This window comes from Calonectris borealis, chromosome 3 (genome assembly GCF_964195595.1).
Source record: "Calonectris borealis chromosome 3, bCalBor7.hap1.2, whole genome shotgun sequence".
Taxonomy (NCBI): domain Eukaryota; kingdom Metazoa; phylum Chordata; class Aves; order Procellariiformes; family Procellariidae; genus Calonectris; species Calonectris borealis.
Genome location: NC_134314.1, coordinates 4,197,291 through 4,205,812, shown reverse-complemented (window position 1 = coordinate 4,205,812; position 8,522 = coordinate 4,197,291). Strand labels below are relative to the sequence as shown.

At 52.7% G+C, this 8,522-nt stretch overlaps 7 non-coding genes across 7 annotated transcripts; 2 read left to right on the top strand and 5 right to left on the bottom strand.

The window, feature by feature from the left end:
• Nucleotides 1-72, bottom strand: TRNAW-CCA (transfer RNA tryptophan (anticodon CCA)). Its single transcript has one exon. It is a non-coding gene; the product is annotated as a tRNA-Trp (tRNA).
• A 665-nt stretch (nucleotides 73-737) lies between these two features.
• TRNAW-CCA (transfer RNA tryptophan (anticodon CCA)) lies at nucleotides 738-809 on the top strand. Its single transcript has one exon. It is a non-coding gene; the product is annotated as a tRNA-Trp (tRNA).
• Nucleotides 810-1,805: 996 nt separating this feature from the next.
• On the top strand, nucleotides 1,806-1,878 carry TRNAR-ACG (transfer RNA arginine (anticodon ACG)). The gene has a single exon. It is a non-coding gene; the product is annotated as a tRNA-Arg (tRNA).
• A 1,616-nt stretch (nucleotides 1,879-3,494) lies between these two features.
• TRNAR-ACG (transfer RNA arginine (anticodon ACG)) lies at nucleotides 3,495-3,567 on the bottom strand. The gene has a single exon. It is a non-coding gene; the product is annotated as a tRNA-Arg (tRNA).
• A 985-nt stretch (nucleotides 3,568-4,552) lies between these two features.
• TRNAR-ACG (transfer RNA arginine (anticodon ACG)) lies at nucleotides 4,553-4,625 on the bottom strand. Its single transcript has one exon. It is a non-coding gene; the product is annotated as a tRNA-Arg (tRNA).
• A 2,398-nt stretch (nucleotides 4,626-7,023) lies between these two features.
• Nucleotides 7,024-7,096, bottom strand: TRNAR-ACG (transfer RNA arginine (anticodon ACG)). Its single transcript has one exon. It is a non-coding gene; the product is annotated as a tRNA-Arg (tRNA).
• Nucleotides 7,097-8,079: 983 nt separating this feature from the next.
• On the bottom strand, nucleotides 8,080-8,151 carry TRNAW-CCA (transfer RNA tryptophan (anticodon CCA)). The gene has a single exon. It is a non-coding gene; the product is annotated as a tRNA-Trp (tRNA).
• Between the last annotated feature and the right edge of the window lie 371 nt (nucleotides 8,152-8,522).

Below are 8,522 nucleotides of genomic sequence, written 5' to 3'. Positions count from 1 at the left end.
TGACCCCGGTGTGATTTGAACACACAGCCTTCTGATCTGGAGTCAGACGCGCTACCATTGCGCCACGGGGTCAGGGCTGGGGGACACCATGCCCAAATGTCATCCCAGACTTTATGACCTTGAAGGAAGGGGACTTTTGATTCATCTGGAAAAGGAGTGGGAGCATCTTTGCCAGCTGCCTTGCTAAGCCTGCAAGGAGGGCTCTAAATGAGGTACTTCAGAGGAGGAAGTCCTAAACATGACCATTGCCCAGAGCAGCTCTGCAGGGCCCTTCCCAGGAGAAACAAGGTCCTGAGTGTGGTGTCTCCAGAGGGACAGGAGGGATGGTGGCCCACCACCTCCCTGGGGAGAGAGGCCCCCTGGCAGATGCACAGCACCCACCTCAAGCCCTGTGGCAGGAAGGACCCTCATGCCTATTGAATGGCCCGGCTGGGGTCACCTTCCTCCCAACAGGAAGATGGAATGAGCTTTAAGTTCAGCTGTCCCCACATATTCTGGACCCATGCTGTTCCCTCTGCACCTCTGCCCCATCCCTCCCTGGACTTTCATCCTCCAGCCTGGTCACCACGCCGTGGGGAGGACTTGGCCGCCCTCTCCTCAAGGGGTGGCCCTGTCCTCTCTACCTCCCATAGCACTTCTCTTGGGGTTGCCCAGACGCCCCTGAGGTGGACCCCATGGAGAGGACATCCCCAATGCCCAGGCCGGGTCCGTGCAGGGGACTTGCATCCTTCCACCCCGACCTCGTGGCGCAAGGGCAGCGCGTCTGACTCCAGATCAGAAGGTTGTGTGTTCGAATCACACCGGGGTCAGTCTTGAGGCACCACTGGCCACCCTCTGTATTGCCCCTGCTTTTCTCTGGGGCTGGTCTGGGTGAGGGGCAGGGCTCTGCAAGGCATTGGCCAACTATGGGGGGGCACCTCAGGAACGGCTGGGGGGAAAACATGATGCCCAGAGCCTTCCTTTCAGCCAGACTGTGCTGGTTGGAGGTTATGAATCATGATCAGAGTGGAGGCCAATGCAGGGGGGTGTTGTGGTGGGTGTCTGCTACAGGTGGCCTCATCAACAAGCTGAAGGAACTGAAGTCTTCCTCACAGAAGTGCAAGAAGCTTCATAACTGCATGCTCAGTCGCTCCTGGGGATCTGGACTTACCCTCAGGCAATACTTGCCTGGGAGGTAACATGGGGTGGTACAGTCAGTCTGGGGGATTTCTGGAAGGGGTCACAGGCAATTATTCAGTGAGGGATTATGGAAATAGAGAGAAGTTTCTGATGAACAAGATGAGAAGTTTTTTCAAGAAGACTAAGAAGGAGGATCTGGGAAGCTCTGATCTGGTCAGCCTCATCTAAGAGCCCAAATGAAGACTATGGAATAAATACTCCTGAAAGCCACACCCAAATGAAGGAAGGAAGTGATGATGACTGGAAATAATGACCATGGATTTACCAAGGGCAGACCACCCTTGGCCAGTGTGATAGGTTTCTTTGAAGAGATACCTTCCTCAGTGGTCAAAGGAGACCAAGGAACATTGTTTATCTTGACTTTGATTTAACCTCTGATGGGGTCACCCAGACTTATCACTGTAGCAGGACAAAGAGACACGGCACCTAAGCTGAATCACAAGGCAAAGTGGCTGGACCAGGGGACCGAGGGGGCTGCAGTCAGCAGTTGGCAGTCCAGCTGACGTTCTTGACTACTTGATGTTGCATTGGATGTTGTTTGGTGTTTTTGTGATGGGCGCAGAAGATGTTCTACAGAACAAAGGATGCGGGCAGCTTGCCAAAGGCATGGGACTGGTGAGGGGCCGGGGCCAGTGGCGCAATGGACAACGCGCCTGACTACGGATCAGGAGACTGCAGGTTCGACTCCTGCCTGGCTCAACACTTTTAGCCTGGCAGCGGTTCCTCCTGCTCCCTCTGCGTGGACCTTTCTTCTCCTGCCTATCATCCATCCTCTCGGGCCTTCTTCAGGGCAAAAGTGCTGGGGTGTCCTCTTGCCCTGCAGGAAGGAAAGAGTTCCTCCAGTCCTTTCAGTGGAGCTGGGCACCCCAAAATGGGCAGAGCTGGGGCCCACACCACAGCCAGGGGCACCACAGCAAATCCCACAGCAGAATGAAGATGCCTCCTGAACAGCTCCTTTGTAGGCTGGACAGACCCAGCACTCTCAGGCTGCCCTGGCAGATCATGTGCTCTGGTCCTCAACCACCTTTGAGGCCCACACTGTTCTTGTTGCAAAGTTCTGCATGCAACATTGATGAGCCCCATGGAAAGCACAGACAGGCCACCTGCCCGCAGCACTGTCCAGAGCCTAACCTCAGCGTGACTGAGACACCCAACCTTGTGACCCAGGTGCAGACGTGCTGCCCTTGTGCCACAAGGTCGGGGTGGAGGGGTGCAGCACCCCTGCATCTCAGACCCCTCACTTTTATAAATTTGCAACCTTCTTTTAGGAATTAGGATTGCTCAGGAGACTACAAGGTGTATCAGACAGGAAGAGGCAAAAGTATGTCTGCCAGCAGGCTTTAAAAGACTTTAACTGGGGGAAAAGCTCAAAAAGGTGGGGAAAAGTATGGAAAAGGACAAAGCTAGACCTGCTCCACGTTGTCAGTGTCTTGTTTGTACTGAGGAGGTTAGTCTTGGACACAGTGCACCAATGATGGTCTCAGAAGTGCTGGATGGAGAACAATAATCCTTCCTCTTGAGCAGGTAGCTATGTTCTTGGTAGGACAGTCCACCATGAAGTTGGCCTTCACGGGTCCAAGGGCACACTGCTGACTCTTGTTCAAGTTGTTGTTCTCCCCTATACCCTTTTCTGCACAGCTGTTTTCTTGAGAGTCTGTAGTGCTGCATGGGGTTATCCCATCCCAGAAGCAGGACTGAACTTGATGCCTTTGCTGAACTTCCTTCACCCTGTCCAGGTCACTGTGAATGACAGCCATCCTTGCCAGTGTCAGCTGCTCCCATCCCCACTGGTGTCATCCATGAACTTCATCTTATCCCATTACTGAGTGTATCAGTGAAGATATTCAATAGTATCAGTGGCAGCATTGACCCCTGAGGAGAACTAGGAGCAATTAACCACCATTCGTACTTCCAACCCTTGACCCCAACCCTTCAAGTCCAATGTCCCAGCCCACTTTCCACCCACCCCTTACCCACAGTTGTTACTAGTGAGGCTTCAGCCAGTTTCCACTCAGTAGTGCTCAGGGAGACAGACGGGAGATCCGCACAGGGCTTATGAGCGAAAACACACACTCAGAGATCTCAGAAGCAATCCTGCCACTGAGCAGTCTAGGAGGTCAGCACCTCAGGCCAAAAAGGACTTGAGGAGTGGTGGCTCTTGAAGCAGGTGGCACATTCGCAGATTTGACGAAGAAGTGTTTCGCAAGATGATGCTCCTGTGATGCTGATGTCAGAGAGATAGGAAAAAAGCCTGGAAGGACCTCATGAAGACAGCTGTCCCCTGTCACCTCCACGACAGTCAGGCAGTTTCAGGGCGAGCCAGGCAGGAGTCGAACCTGCAATCTCCTGATCCGTAGTCAGGCGCGTTGTCCATTGCGCCACTGGCCCCAGCCTCTGGTCCCACCTGGTGCCCCCACCGTGCTTTTTGTACCACCTGGGTGTGTTGGTGGTCAAAGGGAACTGGCAAGACCTCACCTAGCTCCCTCCTGCCCCGTTCATGACAGCCTTGCCCTACTCACCTATGGGGGGAGGTCAGTATTGGTCCCACTGGTCCCACCACCCAGGAGAAGTGGTGCCTGTGCTGAGTCCCCCCACAAGGAGGCCAGGCAGCAGGGCAGATGGTGGCCTCCGGCCCCTCAGCTGCTCTGGTGGGTTGGAGGTGACATCTTGCCTGCCCCATGGGAGGTGTGGCTACAATACCCAGCCAACATAGGGCTTGGAGCCGCCCAGGGCTCTCTGGAGCCATGGTGCACAGCTGAGGGTTGAGCTCAGCCCAAGGCCACTTGTTTTGTCCTCCACTTACTCCTGCCTGATGACAGAGGGCAGAGCAGGTGAGCTGTGGGTAGTGAGATCTTGCTTGATGGCCAATTGGTCTGGGCTGGCCTGTACACGGGCATGGGCATCTTCGACCTTCCTTGTCCAAGTCACATGCAGGATGAAGGTACCACAAAGGTGGTGACAAGCCCATGAGCCTGCCATTGTGGGATGGAGTAGCAAAAGAACATGGAAGCAGGAACTTCCCCTGGAATAATAGAGTGATTTGGGGTGGAAATGACACGTGGAGGTCTCTAGTCCAAATTTCTGCTCAACTTATGACATTCAGATCAGAGCCTTGCCTGCTTGAACTCTGACTAACTCCAAAGACGGAGAGTCCACAGCCTCTTGGGGCCCCTCTCTCAGTGATTTACCACCCTCATGGTGAAATTTTTTTTGCCAGTATATCCAGTCAGAGCCTCCCCTGATGCAAGGGAAGCTTTTGCTGTGCAGGAAGCCCAGCAAGAATGGAGAAACTCCACGTAAAGGCAGGCCACCATGGAGAAAGAGGTCCCCTGTCATCACCAGTACTACGGCCAGGCTGTGGGCAGGAAAATGGCGAGCCAGGCAGGAGTCGAACCTGCAATCTCCTGATCCGTAGTCAGGCGCGTTGTCCATTGCGCCACTGGCCCTGGTCCTCCTGGAGCTCTGGGGGCTTCCCATCACTGGATGGGCTTTGTGAGGAGAGCAGGGGAGGGTGCAAGAGGATTTAATTAAGTATAGAAAAAATTAGGTTTTATGAGATCCCTGGAAGCCAAGTGATCTAATGCCCTGCTCAGAGCACAAATGTCTTTCACATTAGGTCATTTTGTTAGTCGAGCTTTGAATGTCTCCAAGGATGGGAACTCCAAAACCTCGCTGGGACCCTGTTCTAATGTGTGACCTCTGATGTGTGAAATTTTTTTCCTATCATCTAATAGAGATATTCCTTGATGTAATCTGTTTTTGTTGAGCTCCATCCTCTATGTCCACAAGAAAAACCTGGCTCCACTTTCTTTGTAGGCACACATAGCATAAAACAAGATTATAATCCTTTCTTGACCTCTTCTCCGTATTATAGAAACATTGCTCTCTAGGCCTCCTCAGCAGGCCTCCTCACCACCTTCTCATCTGGATGACCATCTCTGGGACTTAATGCAGTCTGTAAATGTCTTTCTTGTCCTGGAGATTCCTAAACTGTACACAGACTCCAGATTTGGTCCCACAAGTGTCAAACAGGGTGATAATCATTCCCCCGATCTGATGGCTAGAATTAGCTGTTGACAGAGGAAAACCAAGCTCAGCTGGAGTTGAGATTGGTAGGGATGTGAAAGGTCAACAAAAGGGCTTTTAGAGCCACATTGGCAGCAAAAGAAAATTAAAAGAAAGCGTGGTAACGCTTCTGACTGAGTGAGGGACATAGCAACAGATGTGGAGCAGGCTGAGGTTCTCAATGTCTTCTCTGCCTCTGTCTTTATTGATGAGGTCTGCTCTCAGCTTTGCGTACCTTTGCCTTTTGCCAGCGCCTGTGGCAGTGGATTATTCATGGCAGAGGATGATCAAATCAGGAATCACTTGAGCAAAATGGACACATGAAGGACACAAAAGCAGTTGCAAACTGCCAGCATAAATTTACTAAGGTCCTACCTGACCTGCCCAACTGCCTGCCTTGCTGGAACCTGGGAAAGAAACACTTGTTTATCTTGACTTTTAAATAGGGTATTCAAGTCTTCTTGTAACCAGATTGAAAAGATATGGAATGAACGAGAGGCTAAGAAGGTGGGTGTAAACCTGGCTGGACCACCAGACCCAGTGTTGGGATCACCAGTTGGAAACGTAGAAAGCGTCCTGTTAGTAATGGAGTTTGCAGGTGTCAATACTGATACTGACACTCTTAAATGTCTTCATTAACAACCTGCATGACAGGATGGGCTGCACACTCAGCAAGTTTCCGTATGAGTTTCATCAAATTTGGAGTAGCAGCGGCTGATACGCTGGAGGGCAGGGGCTCTTCAAAGGGGCCTTGTGAGGCAGGAGAAATGGGCTGATAGGAACCTCCTGAACCTTAGAGAGGACAAAAGCAAAGTCCTGCCATGTGGGGAGGAAGCACCCCAGCAGCACCCTGCAGAAATGGGGAACCTTTACCCTGGTGTGATTCAACCACACAACCTCCTGATCTGGAGTCAGATGCGCTGCCCTTGTGCTACAAGGTCGATATGGAGGGACCCAACCTGGGTGGTGGGGATGTGCTCCCCACGAGGACCACCCCACAGCTGGTCACTACAGCTCCCAGGAGACCCAGGGCTGATAAGCTGGGCACTGCAGCTGAGCTTCCTGCGGGGCAAGTGAGATGTCTCCCCCACCTTAGTCATTAACCCTGGCACCCACTGGGCACCTTTTGCACCAACTGAAAACTTACCTGCTGAGTCCTCATTCCCATGCCTTGGTTGCAGTTCCTTCCCTTTTTCACTCCCTCTCTCTATCCCTCTCTCCTGCCCACCTTCATCAATGACAAAAAATTTGGGAAAACACTTTTCCCTCATATTTGGACAGAACGTCCCATTTCAGTTTATACCTACTGTGTCTCAGCCTTTCATCATGAAATGCTGTGAAAAGCCTGGCTTGATGACCTCCTCATAGGTACTGGAAGTTTGCTATCAGGTCCTCATTGAAACCTCTTCTTCCCCAGGCCAAATAAACCCAGTTCCAACTGGGTCCAATGGGACAAACACCAGGCCATTTTGGTGATCCTCCACTGGACTTGTTCCAGTTGATCAATGTCCTTATACTGGGGGCCCCAAAGCTGTGTGCAGTATTCCCAGTGTGGAACGTGAATAAGACGTGGGAATAGAGGGAAGAGTCCTGAGTAGAGGAAAGTGATGAGACAAGGTGCCTAGCTCCACCATAAAGTCTAGAGGAACTCTTTCCTTCCTGCAGGGCAAGAGACACCTCAGCACTTTTGCCCTGAAGAAGGCCCCGAAGACGGACGATGGGCAAGAGGAGAAAGGTGAGCGGAGGGAGCAGGAGGAGCCACTGCCAGGCTAAAAATGTTGAGCCAGGCAGGAGTCGAACCTGCAGTCTCCTGATCCGTAGTCAGGCGCGTTGTCCATTGCGCCACTGGCCCCGGCCCCTCACCAGCCCTGTGGTCCTGGCAGGCTGCCCGCGTACTTCGTTCTGTAGAACACCCTCTGTGCCCATCACAAAGACACCAAACAACATCCAATGCAACATCAAGCAGTGAGGAACATCACCTGGTCTGCCAACTGCTTGACCGCAACCCCTTCAGCCCCCTGGTCCAGCCATTTTGCCTTGTGATTCAGCTTAGATGCTCTGTCTGTGTCCTGCTACAGTGATAAGTCTGGGAGACCCCATCAGAGATCAAATCGTAGTCAAGATAAATGATGTTCCATGGTGTCCTCTTGAACAAGGAAGTCATCTCTTCAAAGAAACTTATCACACTGGTCAAGAGTGGTATGTTTTTGTGAATCCATGGCCACTGTTTCCAGTCATCATCACTTCCTTCCTTCATTTGGGTGTGGCTTTCAGGAGTATTTATTCCATAGTCTTCATCTGGGGTCTTAGATGAGGCTGACCAGATCAGAGCTTCCCAGATCCTCCTTCTTAGTCTTCTTGAAAAAACTTCTCATATTGTTCATCAGAAACTTCTCTCTATTTCCATAATCCTTCACTGAATAATTGCCTGTGACCCCTTCCAGAAATCCCCCGGACTGACTGTACCGCCCCATGTTACCCCCCAGGCAAGTATTGCCTGAGGGTAAGTCCAGATCCCCAGGAGTGACTGAGCATGCAGTTATGAAGCTTCTTGCACTTCTGTGAGGAAGACTTCAGTTCCTTCAGCTTGTTGATGAGGCCACCTGTAGCAGACACCCACCACAACACCCCCCTGCATTGGCCTCCACTCTGATCATGATTCATAACCTCCAGCCTGGCTGAAAGGAAAGCTCTGGGCATCATGTTTTCCCCCCAGCCGTTCCTGAGGTGCCCCCTCATAGTTGGCCAATGCCTTGCAGAGCCCTGCCCCTCACCCAGACCAGCCCCAGAGAAAAGCAGGGGCAATACAGAGGGTGGCCAGTGGTGCCTCAAGACTGACCCCGGTGTGATTCGAACACACAACCTTCTGATCTGGAGTCAGACGCGCTGCCCTTGCGCCACGAGGTCGGGGTGGAGGGACGCAGGTCCCCGGCATGGACCCCGGTCTGGGCATTGGGGATGTCCTCTCCATGGGGAGCACCTCAGGGGTGTCCAGGAACACTTCAGCTGCAGCTATGGAGGGGAAGGGTGGCCAAGGCCTGGCTACAGAGAGGAGTCCAGGCTGGAGGATGAACGTGCAGGGTGGGATGGGGTGATCTGTGGGGTCAGTGTGGGCAGGAGCCAGGCTCGGGGATGTTGTGAGGGAGGATGATGGCCCAGGGCAGAACACAGGGAAGGGACCAGGTCCCCTCCCGCAGCGCAGCCTGAAGTGGGCTCGAGTACGTACCCAGAAATGGTGGTGGACAGTGTTAAGAGTAGACAGCCCATGGGCTCAGCCC